Below are 18995 nucleotides of genomic sequence, written 5' to 3' on the forward strand. Positions count from 1 at the left end.
TTGGAATGAATACCTTGAAGTTAGTGTAGTATCAGGAGGCCCTGCTGATCTCAAGTTGGAGTCTACCATGGCCTGACAGCTTTCTCCAAGCTCAGCAACATGGATTCCCTCCCCAGAAAGATTTCTGCTCTCTATCTGCCCTTATTTAGAAGATGTCTCTAGGCTCAGATGCCTTGACTTATCTCTAGAATGACCCTTGACATAGTTCCCTACAAATATTCTTCTCCTGCAGACCATGTGGTAATTAATAAGATACTCTAATTGTTTTCATAGGGCTGTGATGTCACTAACCCAGCTTTATGATAGGAGTGTGCTGTTTAACGCCAAGTTAGGTGTTTCCCTAGCTACTTTCCCCAAACCTATATAATACATATACACTGGAATAAAGTTGAGTTGTCTCACTGAAGTCATCTTCTGGAAGGCTATCTCCTTTGTATCTCCAGCTATCCATACCCTGTTCCCTGCTTCTGCTCCCTCCACTCTTGTGAAATGGTGGCCAATGATCCCCGACAAAGAAGGAGAACAAGAGTATAGCTCTTAAACAAAGACAGCTATTTACAGAGAAACACAGAGTTTGCCAAGGTTCAGGAAATAGGAGGCTTCAGAATGTTCATCTCAGAATGGGTTTCTTGCAGCAGTGTCCACACTAAAACTTGAGGATCATTTCACGGAAAGCTTAATCCCAGCATAGAAGGATGAGAAGTACTGGATCAGAATTCCAACAACTAGGTGAGAGGCTGTTGCTAATTGGTAGCTGCTGGGAGATGTATAATTGTGTTTGTTTAAGGGTTTTGCCTCTGGATATTGGACCTGCTCCAGAGCACGGCCACATGCTTAACATTATGTAGGAAGCAATAATTAGACTCCATGGACTTCAGAAAAATGAAGACACTAATTTGGGTGGATAGTAGATCAGAGTCTATTTTTTCATTCTTTGCATATGGATATCCATTTTTAAAAGCACAATTTATTGAAATTGCTGCTCTTTTCAATGTATATTTCAGGGCTCTTTGTCAACTAGCAAGTGGCTTTAGTTAGTCTGTATTTATGCTTATGTCTTCTATTTTGTTTCCTTAGTCTACATGCCTGTTTTGTGCTAGTACTATATTATTTCTATTATTGCAGCTTTATACTACATTTTGAAGTCTGAAATGGCAATTCCCTGCTTCAATATTCATTTTTCTCATGATAGCTTTAGGTATCTAGGGAATTTTCTAGTTTCTCATAGTTTTTCCTTTTTTTTTTCCTTTCTATTTCTATGATGAATCCAGTGGATTATTTGATTTGGATTGCATTCAATTTATAAATTATTTTGTATAAGATGGTCATTTCCAAGTGTTAATTATGCTTATGCATGAACACTGGATGTCTTTCCATTTTCTAGTGTCTTTGCAGTTTTTATTATAGAGTTTTTACCTATGTTAGGTTTATTCCAAAATATTTCATTGCTTTTGATGCTTTTATTTTTAATTTTTTTTTAATTTTTTTCTTTATTATTATGTGTTTTAAATTTTATACATTAGCCATGGGTTCCCCTGTCCTCTCCCCTCCTGCCCCCACCTCCACCTTCCCCCGAGCCCCTCCCCTCCCCTCCATTCCCATGTCCTCCAGGATCAAGGCACCCCTGGGGATTCATTTAAACCTGGTGGATTAGCTCCAGGTGTCCAACTGTCCAGAAAGAGGAGGGTCTGCAAGAGCGTGAATTGTTGAATCCAAGATTGCAAAAAGCACAGGGACAAATAGCTTTTGATGCTTTTATAAATGGAAATGGGCCTATCATCTCTTTCTCAGTTTGTTTGAAACTGATGTATAGAAAAGACTTTAATTTTCTAAAGTTAAATTTGTACCTTGCTTCTTTGATAACTTTTCTTGTTTCTAGTAGCTTTCTGATGGAAGTTTTGAGATTCTTTATGTATAACGTATCACCTGAAAAATAAGAGTAATTTAACATCTTTTGCAAGTTATATCAGTTGACTTTCTTTTACTTGTCTTATACCTCTGTTGCTTCAAGCACGTTATTGAAATGGAGTTCAGATAGTGGGGTTCCCTTTCTTATTCCTGCTAACAGTGGGATTTCTTCAAGCTTTTATCCATTTAGGATGATGTTGGCTGTGGTTTTCTTATAACTAGCTTTTATTATGTTGAGCTATAGTCACACTATGCCTACAGTCTCTAAGGACTTTATTATGAAAGTGTGTTGGATTTTTCCAACGAATCATGTGTTGTTATTTTTCTTTAAATCAATTTAAGTGATTTATTATATTTTTGATTTATGTGGAACCCTGCCTTGTTTCTAGCATAAAGCCAACATGATTGTGTTGGATGAACTTATTAAAATATTCTTGTATGGAATTTGTCAATATTTTATTGAGATTTTTGCATTTATTGTTGTTAGGATTACTGGCCTGTACTTTTGTTTTATGATGTGTTTTTACCTTGGGCAGACGTAAGAGTAATACTGACATTATAGAATGCGTTCGAGTGATCCTTCTATTTCCTTTTTATGAATCATTCACTTATTGATGGTTGTTCTTTTGAAGTCTTGCAGTATTTTGTTTTGAATTCATCTGAGCTTGGACTTTAAGTCAGAAAACTTTTTATTACAGTTTCAATCTCTTCCCATTTTATGTGTTTCTTTAGCTTCTTTGCCGATACTTGTTCTAATCTTGCCAGCTTAGATAAATGAAAAAATTTACCTATTTCTTGGTCCTGTGTAAAAGTAGTAACTGCTCTTAAGCAATGAGTTCTACTGATAGTCCTTGAATCATAGTTTTTAATACTTTTTTAATGACAACTTAAAATTTTTCATTCTTAATCTTATTAACCAACTACTAGCAAACTAAACTTATTAAAAGTATGTGTTAACGTGGATATAATTCATTTATATTATCATGTGTACTATTATTCTCACAAATATTCTGTTTATCTACTGTTTTATGTAGACAAATTTCTTTTTTAAAGCTTTAACTTTATTTTTAATTTTATAATTTAATTTAATTTCACATATCAGCCACAGATTCCCCATGTCCTCCCTCCTTCTGGCCTCCACCTCACCCTCCACCATAACTCACCCCCTATTCCCATCTCCTCCAGGGCAAGGACTCCCCTGGGGATTCAGCTCAGCCTGGTAGATTCAGTACAGGCAGGTCCAGTCCCCTCCTCCCTTCACCCAGGCTGAGCAAAGTATCACTGCATAGGCCCCAGGTTCCAAAGAGTCAGCTCATGCACTAAGGACAGGTCCAGGTCCCACTGCCTGGGGGCCTCCCAAACTAGACATGAGGGGGGGTTAATGAAGGGCAAGTGTCAAGGGGAAGATAGCTTAGGGGAGCTGGAGATCCCAGCTGGATCAAGAACAGAGAGGGAGAACAAGGAAAAAAAGACCATGATAAAAGAAGACCCCATGGGAACAGGAAAAAGCAAAGTGCTAGTGAGGTCCCCAGAAACCCACAAAGATACTTCCACAATAGACTACTGGCAATGGTTGAGAGAAAGCCCAAACTGACCTACTCTGCTGATCAGATTGCCAAACACCCTAACTGTAGTGGTAGACAAATGTCTAAATGATCTTATTAAATAAAAAATACAGAGCCAAATATAAAGGTGAAAGCCTTAGAGAGATCAGGGAAATGGGGAAAGATACCAGCCAGCCTTAGTTCACCAACTCTGTAGCTTCTAAATGCAAGCTACTTCCTGTCCTACCCACATCTTTATTGCCTTGCTGTTCTGCTCTTTCATTGGCTCTTAATTCTCTACCTTACTTCCTTGATACTATCTGTCTGTACAGACCTCCAAGTCTCTATGGTTGGTACTGGGATTAAAGGCTCCAATAGCAGAAGAACTTTGGGTAACTGTCCAGGTATCCAGCTGTCTCTGTCATTCTAGATTTTTGGAGGCTGCTTATAGTGCTCTTCCTGTTCACTTAGGCAATATTACATCCTTCTGACATCTTTGATGTAGTTGAAGACTAGACAGTTATAATAATTTTCCTTGATTTATGCTAAAAGATAAATAAGATATGAATCCTTATACTTACAAATGTAGGATAGATAGAATATTTTCTTTAATTTTACAAAATACAAATAGACTAGATATTGTAACTTAATTCTTGCTTAATAAATGTTTGGCTATATGTAATTTTAAAAGGTTAAAGTTAAAAACCTTCCTTTTGTTTAGACAGGAAATGGGAAATGATGGGGGAATGTCTTTCTGTGCACTGCGAATATGTGTTGCTCTGATTGGTTGATAAATAATGCTGTTTGGTCTATGGGAAGGCAGCTTAGAGGTAGATGGGAAATTTAAAGAGAGAGACAGGAAGAAGGCAGAGAGACACATCAGCAAGCTGCTTAAGGAGCAACATGTAATGGGACGCAGGTAAAGCTACAAAACATGTGGTGATACATTGATTAATAGTCATGGGCTAATTTAAGATAAAAGAGCTAGCTAGAAAAAGGCTTGAGCCATGGCCATGCAGTTCTAATTAATATAAGCCTCTGCGTGTTTACTTGAGGGAGAGATTTGTCATGACTGCCAGCAGGCTGGGACACAGGAAAACTTCCAACTGTGGTTTTTACATTCATATGTTCACATACAAAAACACACACACAGACATACACAGACACACACAGACACACACACACACTTGCTTTTTTTTTCCATAAAAAAAAAAAAAATAGCTGGAATTTAAAACACAGGAAAATTTCACTTCACCAAAGAGAGATTTTTGATGGAGTTTCAATAAAATGCACATTTGTTTTTAAACTCTGGGTCTTGGGACACACACTATTCTCTTCCCTGTGCAGCACAGGAATGATGCTCTAGTTCCAAGGGCACTGCTATGTGCTGTCTATTTAACCTGCATGCATAAAAAGTTTCATTCTGTCAATAGCTGAGCAGAGAATGGCCTGGCTGCATTGATTTCACCATTAAGGATACCAAGGCTAAAAAGGGAACCATAACTTCATTAAGCTTAAGTAAGAACACTGCCATGACCACAAGCCCATCTGCCTTTTTACTAGAAGCTTATCAAGGCTGTAAAAACAATCATAATAGTTTTTTTTTTTTTTTTTTTTTTTTTAGTGCAGTATAAGAACTAATGTCTTGAATTCCAACTTCCCAGATATTATTTACTATGGATCCCATGCGGAACATAGAGAGAGAGATCATTTAATGTGCTGGGCATCATCTTCTTTCTTTGTAAAACAAAAATAAAAATTGATAACTCTGCTTTCCATTGAGGTCATACAAATAAAATATGACATCTAATGTCACCTATTATCAAATACGTAATGAATTGAGTAGCATTTATATTATTACTCTGAAAGAATGACGGTTTAGAATTTTGGAATATAGAAAGTTAAGATGAGGATCTTTTGTTCAGATTATCTTTGAGTATTATGATATTTCCCAAATCGTGCACTTACTATACAAAACCATTTAGGGAGTGTCATTTTTAAAATTTTTTTTATTCTCATTTTCATGTGTGCATGTGGGTGGATATTATATGTAAATGCACAGATGTTTTTCTTGGCTTATGGTGGAGGCCAGAAGAAAATGTCTTCTGCTTTATCATTCTCCAGTTAGTTTACATGAGATAAGGTCCCTCAATGAACCTAGATCCTACTGTTCCAGCTGGGTCCTCTCAGCCCGTGAATGTTGGAGTGCCAGGGACATACCACCATGTACAGCTTTTTCTATGGTCTGTTAGAATTAAAATTTCAGTTCTCATGTTTGCACAATATTTGCTGCTTCTGTCACACGTTTCATCTCCCAGTACCAAAACCGTTTCTTGAATATAGGTCTATGATTGTCGTGGTGCTTTTATGATGTGGCAAAATGCACAGATTATAGTTTAGAAAGAAAACAAAGACAAAAAATAATTAACTGATGACAGAAAGAAGTTAAAGTCTTCACTGATAATATTTTAATTCCATTTACCATTCATGGAATGACTTACTTGATAGGTGAGTTCAATTTTTATGCCTAGTACAGACCACAATTTATATTATTTCATTAATATCAAAAGAGATAAAAAAATAATAAGGATATCACATAAATTAGATTTTGTTGGTTAAATACAGAAAGGAATATGGATTTCAATCTATCTCATAATACAGAAAAAAATATATCCAATTCAAAGATACTGCTTGCATCTGTTTGAAGGAAAATGTGTACATGGACACACACACATGCACAGACACACACAGAGACACAGAGAGAGGGACAGAGACAGAGATAGAGTCCTATAAAGTTATGGCATGCAAAAGATAGCCACATATCCATTACACTAGGGGCAACACACTATTTATTTCTATTATAATAATCAGCCTTGGTGCTCATCAATAAACAATACATAAAAATCTTGTTATTCACATAATGGAGTATTAGACATAAAAAAAGAATTTGGAAAAATGATGGAATTGAGGAACCTCAGCAAAAGTAACTGGGTAAACAGTAGATGAGTGAGATAATCAACTTATATAATACACTAGTTATACAGTTAGACTGGGGACAATGGTCTATGTCATAAAAGCGTATGGCAGCAGGTCAATTTTGTTTGATTGAAAGAAGTGTGGGTTCATTTATTTGACTGGCCTACTAATTGAATCTCACACATCAGAATTTCATTATGTTATCATTTGCCTACTTTTCGTTTGTCCTCCTTGTGAAGGTGTGTGTGCTAGTAGTAGTGATAAGAGTCGAATTCTTGGAAGAAGCGAGTGAAGGCAACTGTCTTATGGAAATATATTTCAATTTAGTGAATACATTTCAAGATTATATCCTAGAAACTTTTAGCAAACTAATAGGCTTTTCACATAGCACAACTGCATGAATCAGTTCTAAAAATTCATCCTCTCTGTGATAATTATTATATTTTAATTCTGCTTTTTATCATTTTTATTATGGTTCCATATTATTTAAATGGATTGCTCTTGAACAGTATTAGTGGAAATTTGTTCTCTAACTCTGAAATGGCATAATGTGGTCCCCTTGGAGCTGCCAATTGATTATAACCCACAGTATGAGTCTGTGCTATTCTATATACAATGAGAAATCATACATTTTACATTACAAATAGTCATTATGTTGCATTATTTCTAAATCACATTAAGTAAATAAAAGTCAGAGCTCTATGAAGGAAGAGTTCTACCAAGTTACAAAAAAATAAAATTGAGTGGAAATATATATATTTGGTTTTGTTTTTCGAGATAGGATTTGTCTGTGTAGCTTTGTGCCTTTCCTAGAACTCACTCTGTAGACCAGGCTGGCCTCGAACTCACAGAGATTCACCTGGCTCTGCCTCCCTAGTGCTGGGTTTAAAGGCATGCACCACCACTGCCCCATGAGTGGAAATATTTTAAATTAATAGAAAACATTTATCCATAAATTTTTAAAGCACCCAAGTCAATGTACACATACAAGAACATTTAACGCTGCTAAAATAGTAACATATAAGTCACCTTTGCTAACTATAGTTTCTATTCTTTGTTCTTGTAATGACAATCAGCAGTTATAAACATGAATGGAAAGATTATGTACAGAAGTTTTCTGGTTCATCTACCTTTACTATGTTAAAAATGAAAACAGTGTTACACCGTTATTCAAAAGTTTTGGAGAAAGGAGAACTATATTCCATAAAAATTTAGTAAGTACACAAAATAGACAGTGAGTATTTAAATAATTGGACCTTTAGGTGCTTCAATATATAATTTATTATATTAATTTTTTGTGGTTATCACTCTGTGTAAATAAAGTTCTGATTGGCCAGTGGCCAGGCAGGAAGTATAGACGGGACAAGAGAGAAGAGAATTCTGGGAAGTAGAAGGCTAGAGAGAGACACCGCCAGCCGCCGCCATGAAAAGCAACATGTGAAGACACTGGTAAGCCACAAGCCATGTGGCAAAGTATAGACTAACAGAAATGGGTTAATTTATGATAGAAGAAGTAGGTAACAAGAAGCTTGCCACGGCCATACAGTTTGTAAATCATATAAGTCTCTGTGTGCTTACTTAGTTGAGTCTGAGAGACTGTGGGACTGGTGGATGAGAGAGATTTGTCCTGACTGGGCCAGGCAGAAAAACTCTAACTTCAATAAATAACTGATGGATCTAACTCAATGAAAAATACACATGCATATATACTCATACACACATGTAGATGTACATGTATACAAAGATATACAGATTAACATCATTTCTACAAGAAAGTAATTTATTTCTGAAAACAGTAGAATGCTCCTTATCCTACTCATTGGTCTAGAATACACTGATCATCATATAAGCAAAGATGTAAATTCTTTCACATATAATACTTTAGATATCAGATTAGGAAATAAGTGGGTGTCTTAAAAGTTTTCATCTGTTAGAAAAGTTTGAATAAGCTGCAGTATATTTCCAAAACAACTGTGTGATACGTGAGCAAGAATTTCCAAACTTTACAACAATTATGATAGCTTTAACAAGTAAAGATTTGGTTCAGTGAAACATTTAGGATATTAAGAGCTGGCAATACTGAGATATTTGAATCTCTGCCATTACCTGAAAATCAGCATAGATCACTATATTGTTATAAGAAACTGCATTTATATTGTATATTCACATACCTAAAGGGATATTGAAGTTGGTAATAAGAAAAAAAGTATAGAATAATAAGTAAATATGACATAGAGAGCACACACTATGGAAAAGTTAAGATAGTTTAAGCATCACTAGTCAATATACATTATGTGAAATATTTTAAAACAATGAGAATAAATTATAATGGTGAAACAAAATGAACACATTTTAATCGATTTTCATCTAATTTTGTTTCTATTACTTTTATCAAACAATGAAGGTTAATTATATGTATTTTAAATTAAAGAAACCGTTACCACTTTTTTTGTAGGTAAAGAAAGCCATAAACTTTTTTTTTTTTTTAAATCTGGAGTCAATTCTTACTCAAACCTGGTATGACACATTTATTTTAATGATATGAGTTTGTTTCTTGGACATTGATGCCTATTGACCATCATATCCTACAAGCAGAGCTTACATTATCATTTCATTTACTTTATTGAAACCTTGCATCTCCAAGATTTCAGCTGAGAAAATGATTTTCATGTAAATCAAACAACTTTTCAAGTACACTTGCCTTGTACTCGAATCGGTTCAAGTACTTTGGCATTTCTATGCTGCGAATTGCACTAAAATAATATTTGGTGTGTGGGACTGTTTAAACAGGTGGCAAGTTAGTTTATAAGAATCCAGCATGAAGGTCAAATGGTTTAAAATGGATTTATATCTGTAAATATATGCTATTTCTTGATGTTTTGACTAGAGAAAAAATAATGACATTACATTTATTATTTAGAAATTAAATAAATTGTAATTTCAAGCATATTCTTTCCTAAGTTATGACAATATGTAGTGCCAAGTGTCTAGAACTTAGCTGCTGCCCCTGATGCTGCTAATGCAATATGGGCTGATCAACAATCCCTCATACTTTTGTTTGTAAATAACACAGCATACATTGTTACTGCACTAAATATCCCAGGTTTTGTTTATTGTCTTTCACTAGATTTATGTAAGTGAATTTCCTGTTGCATTCTTGAATATTTTTGGAAGAGAATGTTATTGGACTGTATAAAATGGTCTCGCTGTCATAACATTTTATATATTCATTTCTTCAAATGAATTGTAATGGATTTTTGGTAAATATTTAAACATACAATTTTTACACAAATATATTCATTATACATTGGCACTAAATCATAAGTTAATTCTTGGTATCAAATAAAGATCTAAATTTTCATTAAAAATATCCCATTAAGCATTGCTGCCCCAGTTGCTGGGCAGAGTGGAGGAGCAAGGGACTCCTTCAGGCAGGCTTCCCACCAAGCACCCTTATCCAACCCTGCAGTCTATAAGACCAACTCCCTAGCACACATTAAAGCTATAGAACAAAAAGAAGCAAACTCACTCAAGTGGATAAGACACCAAGAAATAATCAAATTGAAGACTGAAATCAATAAAATATAAACAAAGAGAACAGTACAAAGAATGAATGAAACAAAGACTTGGTTCTTTGAGAAAGTCAACAAGATAGACAAGCCCTTATCTGATCTAACCAAAAGGCAAACAGAGAACATATAAATTAACAAAATCAGAAATGAAAAGGGAGACATAACAACAGAAAATGAGAAGTACAGATAATCACCAGGCCATACTTCAAAACCTGAAATCCACAAAATTGAAAATCTAAAAGAAATGGACAATGATATGAATAAATACCACATTCCAAAATTAAATGAAGACAAGATAAACAATTTAAATAGGCCTATAACTGCTAAGGAAGTAAAAATAAGTCATTAAAGGTCTCTTAACCCTAAAAAAACAAACAAACAAACAACAACAACAAAAAAAAACATGACCAGATGGTTTCAGCACAGAACTCTACCAGAATTTCAAAGAAAAGCTAGTACCAACACTTTTCAAATTGTTCCACACAATAAAACCAGAAAGAACATTGCTAAACTCTTTTATGAGGCTATAGTTACCCCGATACCCAAACCATACAAAGATGCAACAAAGAAAGATTTACAGAACAATCTCCCTCATGAACATTGATGTAAAAATATTCAATAAAACACAAGCAAACCAAAGTCAGGAACACATCAAGAAATCATCCACCATGACCAAGTAGGCTTCGTAATAGAGGTTCAGGGATGGTTCAACATACAAAAAAATCTGTCAACGCACACCATATAAACAAACTGAAGGAAAAAAAACATGATCGTTTAATTAGCTACTGAAAAAGCCTTTGACAAAATACAACACCCCTTCATGATTAAGGTCTTGGAGAGATCAGGAATACAAGGAATATAACTAAACATAATAAAGGCAATTTATGGCAAGCTGACAGTAACATCAAATTAAATGTAGAGAAACTCAAAGTGATTCTACTAAAATCACGAACAAGATAAGGCTGTACACTCTCCACATATCTATTGAAAATAGTACATGAAATTCTAGCTAGAACAAATAAGACAACAAGAAGATCTATCGGATACATATTGGAAATGAAGAAGTTAACTTTTGCTACTTGCAGATGATATGATAGTATACATAAATGACCCCAAAAATTCTGCCAGGGAACTCCTACAGCTGATAAACACCTTCAATGATGTTGCAGGATACAAGATTAACACAAAACAATCAGTAGCCCTCCTATATAAAAATGATAAACTGGCTGAGAAAGAAATCAGAGAAACATCACCCTTTACAATAGCCACAAATAACATAACTTGGGATAACTCTAAGCGAGCAAGTGAAAGACCTGTATGTCAAGAACTTTAAGTCTCTGAAGAAAAAATAATTGAAGAAGATGTCAGAAAATGGAAAGGTCTCCCATGCTCATGGATAAGTAGGATTAACATAGTAAAATTGGCGATCTTACCAAAAGCAATCTACAGATTCAATGAAATCCCCATCAAAACACCAACACAATTCTTCAGAGATCTGGAAAGAATAATACTCAACTTCATATGGAAAAACAAAAAACCCAGGATAGCCAAAACAGTCCTGAAAAATAAAGCAGTTTCTGGAGACATCACCATCTCTAACCTCAAGCTCTACTATAGAACTATATTAATAAAAACAGCTTGTTATTGGCATAAAAATGACATGTTGACCTATGGAATCAAACTTGAGACCCTAACATTAATCCACACACTTATGAACACCCGATTTTTGACAAAGAAGCCAAAACTATAAAATGGAAAAAAGAAAGCATCTTCAACAAATGGTGCTGGCATAACTGTATGCTGTATGTCAATATGTAAAAGATTGCAAATAGATCCATATCTATTGCCATGCAAAAAACTGTAGCATGAATTTTTTTTTTTTTTTTTTTTTTTTTGTTTTTCTGTGTAGCTTTGCGCCTTTCCTGGAACTCGCTTTGGAGATCAGGCTGGTCTTGAACTCATAGAGATCCACCTGCCTCTGCCTCCCAAGTGCTGGGATTAAAGGTGTGTGCAATCACTGCCTGGCAGAATCTTAAAAGATCATATTAATGAAAACAAACCTGGGGCTTAGTACTGAGGTGAATGCTGGAAGATCAGAGAAGCAGAACAACCCACAGAACCTCACCTTGCCAGTTCCTCAGCTGATCCTGTTTCTTCAGACTGGAAGCCTTTGAGTCTTACCCAAATGAATCTCAGCTGAACTGCTGCTCAAAAGCCTAAAAGCTTAACCAGCCAACTGCCTCTAGTTTCTGGTCTTCACACCTTATCTCTTTCTGCCTCTGCTGTCACTCCCTGGGATTAAAGGCATGATTCACCATGCTTGGCTGTATCCTTGAACAGATGGATTTCTGACTCTGGAATGCTAGGATTAAAGGTGTGTGCTACCACTGCATATCCTCTATGTTTCATATTGTGGCTCTTTTGTCTCTGACCCCAGATAAGTTTATTAGGGTGCACAATATTTTGGGGAACAAATTACCACCACACAAGACTCAAAGTGAATCAAAGATCTCATTATAAATCCAGTTACACTGAACCTGATAGAAGAGAAAGTAAAAAGTAGCCTTGACGGCAAAGGAGACCACTTCCTATGTATAACACCAGTAGCACAGACACTGAGAGCAGCAATTAATAAATGGGATGTCCTGAAACTGAGGAGTTTCTATAAAGCAAAGGACATGGTAAGTAAGACAAAATGACAACCTACAAAATGGGAAAAAATCTCCAACTTCACATCTGACAGAGGGCTGATCTCTAAAAATATATTAAGAATTCAAGAAACTAGAGATCAAAATACTAATTAAAAAGGGGGCTACAGATCTAAACAGACAATTCTCCCAAATGGTTGAAAGACATTTATAAAATCACTCAACATCCTTAGTCATCAGGGAAATGCAAATTAAAACAACTCTGAGATACAGTCTTACCCTTGTTAGAATGGCTAAGATCATAAACACTGATGACAGCTTATGTTGGAAAGGATATTGAGCAAGGGGAGCACTTCTCCACTGTTGGTGGGAGTGCAGATTTGTACAGCCACTTTAGACATCAGTATAACAGTTTCTCAAAAAATTGAGAAATCAACCTAACACAAGACCTTGCTATACCACTCTTGGGCATATACTCAAGGTATGTTCAATTTTATATCACAAGCACACATGCTCAACTATGTTAATAGAAGCATTATTTGTAATAGCCAGAACCTGGAAACAACCTAGATGCCCCTCAACCAAAGAATAGCTAAAGAAAATGTGGTATATATACACAATATACACAATGGAGTACTTCACAGCAGTAAAACAAACAAACAAACAAAAAATGACATCATGAAATTTCCAGGCAAATGGATGGAACTAGAAAAGATCATCCTGGGTGAGGTAACCCAGACTCAGAAGGACAAACATGGTATGTACTCACTCATAAGTGGATACTAAGTGTAAAGCAAAGGATAAGCAAACTACAACTCACAGCTCCAGAGAAACTAAGAAATAAGGAGGACTCTAAGAGGACACATGAATCACGCTAGGAAGAGGAAATAAATGCAATCTCCATGAGTAAACTGTCAGTGAGGGTGGCAGAATGGAGGGGAGGGGATGGGGGATGAGAACATAGGGGAACACAATGGTCAAGCTAGAATGGGGATTGAGTGGGACAGCAATGAAAGAGACACCATGATAGAGGGGATGTCATGTGGATGGGGAGAGACCTGGTGCTAGGGAAGTTCCCAGGAATACACAAGGATGACCCCACCTTAGACTACTAGCAGTCGTTGAGAGGGTGCCTGAACTGGCCTACCTCAGTAGTCAGATAGGTGAATACCCTCAATGTCATCACAGAGCCTTCATCCAGTTACTGATGAGTGCAGATGCAGAGATCTACAGCCAAACACCAGACTGAGCTCCAGAAGTCTGGTTGAAGGGAGAGAAGAGGGATTTTATGAATAAGGGGCATCAAGATCATGATGGGAAAACCTACAGAAACAACCAAATCAAACTAGTGGGAACTCATGAACTTTACACCAACAGCTGTGGAGCCTCCATGGGACTGGAATAGGACCTCTGTATAAGCAAAACAGTTGTGTAGCTTGATCTGCTTAGAGGGGGACCTTAGCAGTAGGATAAGGATCCATCCCTGGTGCAGGAGCTGGCTTTTTGGAGCCCACTACTGATGGTGGGACACTGTACAACCTTAATGCAAGGGGACTGGCTTAGACTTGCCTCAAGTGAACGTACCAGGCTCTGCTGACTCCCACATAGGAGGCCTTACCTTGTTTGATGAGAGAATGGGAGGCGTGGTTTAGGGGGAAAACTGCAGGGCAGGACAAGGGAAGGGGGGGTGGTGTCTGTGGTGAGAATGCAAAATGAAAAAATATATAAATTAATTAAAAAATCCCATTAACATCAAATGTTCATTATGTAGCTAAACAAGGAAATAAGGGTCTTAAAAAGCCATATCCATTCAATCCAATCCCTTTCTTCAGAGTTCAGGGACCCTTCAGAATAGGAGGTAGAGTGTAAAACCCATAGGGGATAGAGGACACCAAGGAAACAAAGCTCTCTAAATCAACATGAGAAAAGCTTGTATGAACTCACACAGAGTGAAACAGCATGCACAGGGCCTAGACGGGTCTGCACCAGGTCCTCTGTCTATATATTATTCCAGTTTAGTGTTTCCATGGAAGTCCTGAGTGTGCAAACAAATGGGTTTCTGATTCTTGTGAGTTTTCTCAGTCTCTTCTCCTTATGCCAACTTGTCCTGTCCAACTTGGTTGGATTAGAATTTGCTTTATCCTATTAAATTTTCTATTGTTATACAATTTTTAAAAATGAATGAATGAATGAAAACCTAGTCACAGGGTAAATGTTACACCTGAACTGTCATTTCTACCTGCTGGGAGAGGGAAAATTAGTTTTCTTCAAAGGAATGATGCTGGGTACATCAACCACTCCAAAGCAGGCCTCATGGTCATGAATAGTTGACCAACATATAATTAAAAAATTTTAAACAATAAGAATATATTTATAAAGAATATTAAAAGGTAAAAATTCAGTTAAAAATTTTGAATTCAGTTTAGGATTTCTCTCCTTGTATTCCTCTCAGAATCATACCCAAACTACATTTCTTTCTCTCTCTTTAAAAGAAAAATATCCAAAACAAAAAAATCATACACAAATAACACTCATGCACACATACACACACACGTGCACACACACATAAAAACTAAACAAAAAAACAAACAAACAAAAAACATGTGAAGTTCATTTTGTGCTGGCCATCTACTCCTGGGCATGGAAATTGTCCTGGAGTGAGGCTGATATGCCCAGTGCCACTCTCTTGAAGAAAGTAGATTTTTACTCTCCCAACAGCAATCATTTGCAAATAGCTTCTTGATTGGGATTTTTTTTTCCATTTTGAATTGTGCAAGTTTTATACAAGGTGTCATAGGCTCTGAGTTCATTGTGTATCTTCCCTGCTGTGTCTAGAAAATTCTGTTTCTTAAAAGTTGTCTCTGAATGCTGTCTCACAATTCTGACCTCTCTTCTACAAAGATCAATGAGGGTTGATGGGAGAGGTATGATACAGACTTCAATTTAGGGATGAGCTTTCAAGTTTCTACTCTCTGCATTTACCAACCATTAGTCTCTGTTTTAATTAACCCCGTATTGCATGTAGGAACTTCTCCGATGAGGTTATAGAGATATATGATCTTTGGGCATAGCAGAATGTCATTAGGAGTCATTTTATTGTTATATTCACTTAGCAGAAGGATAGTATTAGGTTTCCCCTTGTGCTCATGTTCTATCTAGTTTCAGATTCTTGGGCTCATTAACAATGAGATGTATGTGTTCCATCTCATGAAACAGACCTTAAATTCAATCAAAAAGTGGTTATGAAATTCATAATATCTGTGTCACTGTTGTAAAACTGGGCATATCTTGCAAACTAGTGGATACTAAAATTCAAAGTCTTTGTAACTGAGTGAGATTGATGAATACTTTTTTCACTGGTTACTTGTATAGCACCTTCCAACACTGTGAACTGGTTAGTATGAGTGAAGTTTCTATTTGAGCACCAGATCAATTGCTCCATGTTTGGTGAAATAAGTATGTCATGTCTTCAGTAGTCATGTATGTAAGATGAGTTGCTAAATAGTCTTATTAATGAAAAACCTGGAGCCAGATATTGGGGTAAAAACTGAGGGATCAGGGAAGCAGACAGAAGCTAGCCTCATTCTTACTGCTAGAACTCCTCAGCCAAAGACAGCCATACTTCCTGTGTACCCACGTTTATATATCTTTCTGTCCCTGCCCTCTTATTTTCTGTCTCTGCCCAACTACATCACTATCTATCTCTCTGTACAGACCTCCAGACCTCCATGGTTAGTGCTAGCATTAAGGGCATGTGCCCAAACAGTTTAAATATTGTAAGTGTCTACAGGACACTAAAAAAGTGACCAAGAGACTCTAGCCCTGTGGGCTGAAGACAGATGCCCCAACTTTACAAAGGAACATTAGGTGACTGTCCACGCTGCCAGCTGTCTCTGTCTACCCTGCAAGACTCCCGAAAGTTGCTTGCATCCTTCACCTGTTTCTCGGGTAATATTATATCCTTCTGAGGTCTTTGATGTAGTTGAAGACTAAATAGGTATAATTTCCCTTCATTATGATAAAAGATAAGTTAGATATAAAACCTTAGACTCATAAATATAGGATAAATAAAATATTTTATTTAATTTTGCCACAATAAATAGACTGGATATGGTAACTATAATTCTTGCTTGATAATTGTTTTGTTATATGTAATTTTACTATGTAAAAGTTAAAACCTTCCTTAAAAAGAAAAGGGGAAGTGCTATGGATATTGCTCTGTATAAATAAAATGCTGTTTGGCCAGTGGCCAGGCAGGACGTATAGGTGGGACAAGATAGAAGAGAATTCTGGGAGGTGGAAGGCTGGGGGAGGGAGATGCTGCCAGCAACCACAATGACAAGGAAGGTGTAAGGTAGTGGTAAGCCACGAGACACGTGGCAAGTTATAGATTAATAGAAATGGGTTAATTTAAGATATAAGAGCTAGATAAAAAGAAGCCTGCCACGGCCATACAGTTTATAAGTAATATAAGCATCTGAGTGATTATTTTATATGTGGGTTTTGGGACCACAGGGGTTTCATGGCACCTAGAGAGAAGATCTCCAACTACACCTTTTAGAAGTTAAACCCACAAGACTTCCTCTGCCAAAATATACTAGGATCCCTGGATTTTGTTTCAGATCTAGTACTCACTATGGTGTCCGTAAAGATGGCCAGTGCTTCTATACCACTATACAAATCTGTAGGCTTGATAGCTGATGAAGTCAGAGTAAATGCATATCACTTAAAATGTATCTACAATTTCAATTATGGTATGAAAAACTGAAAAATAAATGCACTTACCTCTACGTGCCTTCATAATAAGTTCATTTGCACTCAAAATTTGATATAGGCAGTGATTATTGGGAAATACATGTTATATCCAAATTATTCATGAACACAAACATAAATTACTAAATAATTTTCTACTTAGACTGTTAAAATATTTACATTATTGATTTAATAAACTTCCTTTTTGATTTTAGTCATTCTGAGTAGTGTAAAATGAAATTTCAAATTTGTTTTAAGTTGCATCTTTAATTGCTAAGAATGTTGAACACATTTTTAGGTAGTTTTAAGTCAATTTAATTTGTCTGTTGAGAACTCTTTGTACAAACCCAAATTTTAATTAGGTTGTTTGCTTTTGTGACTCTTTTTTTTTTTGTATTTTAGCATTTTGTATGGTCTGAGTATAATCCTGTTTAAATGATCCAGTATAATTATCTACTGCCTATTTCCTTAGCTCTACAGAAAGTTTTAAATTTTACGAGTTGTATGTTGTCAAAATTGACCGTAATTCCCTAGTACATATATAATACTATCACTAAATGTACTCAGCAGGATATATATATATATATATATATATATATATATATATATATATATATATATATGTGTGTGTGTGTGTGTGTGTGTGTGTGTATGTGTGTATTTAAATTATATATTCAAAAAAGTTCATAAATTTGCAAAAGATTTGGGGACAGAGGAAAAGCTGGGGGTAGAGGAATAGCAGAAAATGACATGAATTCAGTAAATGTTAAATTTTCAAAACAAATTTAATGCAAAACATAAAAAGAAAAATAGCCCGTGTCAGGCAGCTGGGGTGAGCAAGACTCAACCAAATACAGCCTGAGCTCTGTAGGCCCGGCCTGCAGGAGGACTCCAGCAACATCTTCACACTGACCAGGAGCCTTTCTCTGGCACCGGGTGATAGGCCTCTATTGTGTTTTGTTGTTGTTGTTGTTGGTTTTTTTTTTTTTTTTTTTTTTTTTTTTTGTGACGAGGAAGCATGGTCCAGCCTAGGTTAACTGGGACAAGGAGACTCATTTGAGGGCCTAGGGTAGTCTGTCCAGGGCTCCAAGAAGAAAACACATCTTACAATGCCAGGCAGATGGGCGCTACTATGGTGAACAAATGTGTGGTGTGGTTTTGGACACAGAGAAAGAGACAATGGTTCATGTCCTGTGGACAGGGCCATATCTGAAGAGGTGAAATAGGTGAGCAGCTGTGGTGGGTGGCGTGATTGCCACCCAGGGCCATGGTAATGTCTGAGCTCGACGTGCTGCTGGGGCCCATGTCTGGATTCTTGGCTCTGAGGTTGATGTTCATGGATCCTGATACCACCAACGACTGAGAGGATAGGGCTGTGCAGAGTTGGGCCTGCCTCTCACTGGCTGCAACACTGGGGAGAACTGGTTCTGCCCCTCACCGGCTGAAGCACTCAAAAGAGGGGATCCTACACCTCACCTGGGAAGCACAATAGAGGTGACCCTGTTCTCAGGGGTGTGGGCGAGCTATCCCTGAGGGTTTGAGATTCGGCGAGTATGCCATGTGGTGGCATGGTTGAGGAAAAGATCCCCTCCTCC

This window comes from Onychomys torridus, chromosome 15, assembly GCF_903995425.1.
Source record: "Onychomys torridus chromosome 15, mOncTor1.1, whole genome shotgun sequence".
Taxonomy (NCBI): Eukaryota; Metazoa; Chordata; class Mammalia; order Rodentia; family Cricetidae; genus Onychomys; species Onychomys torridus.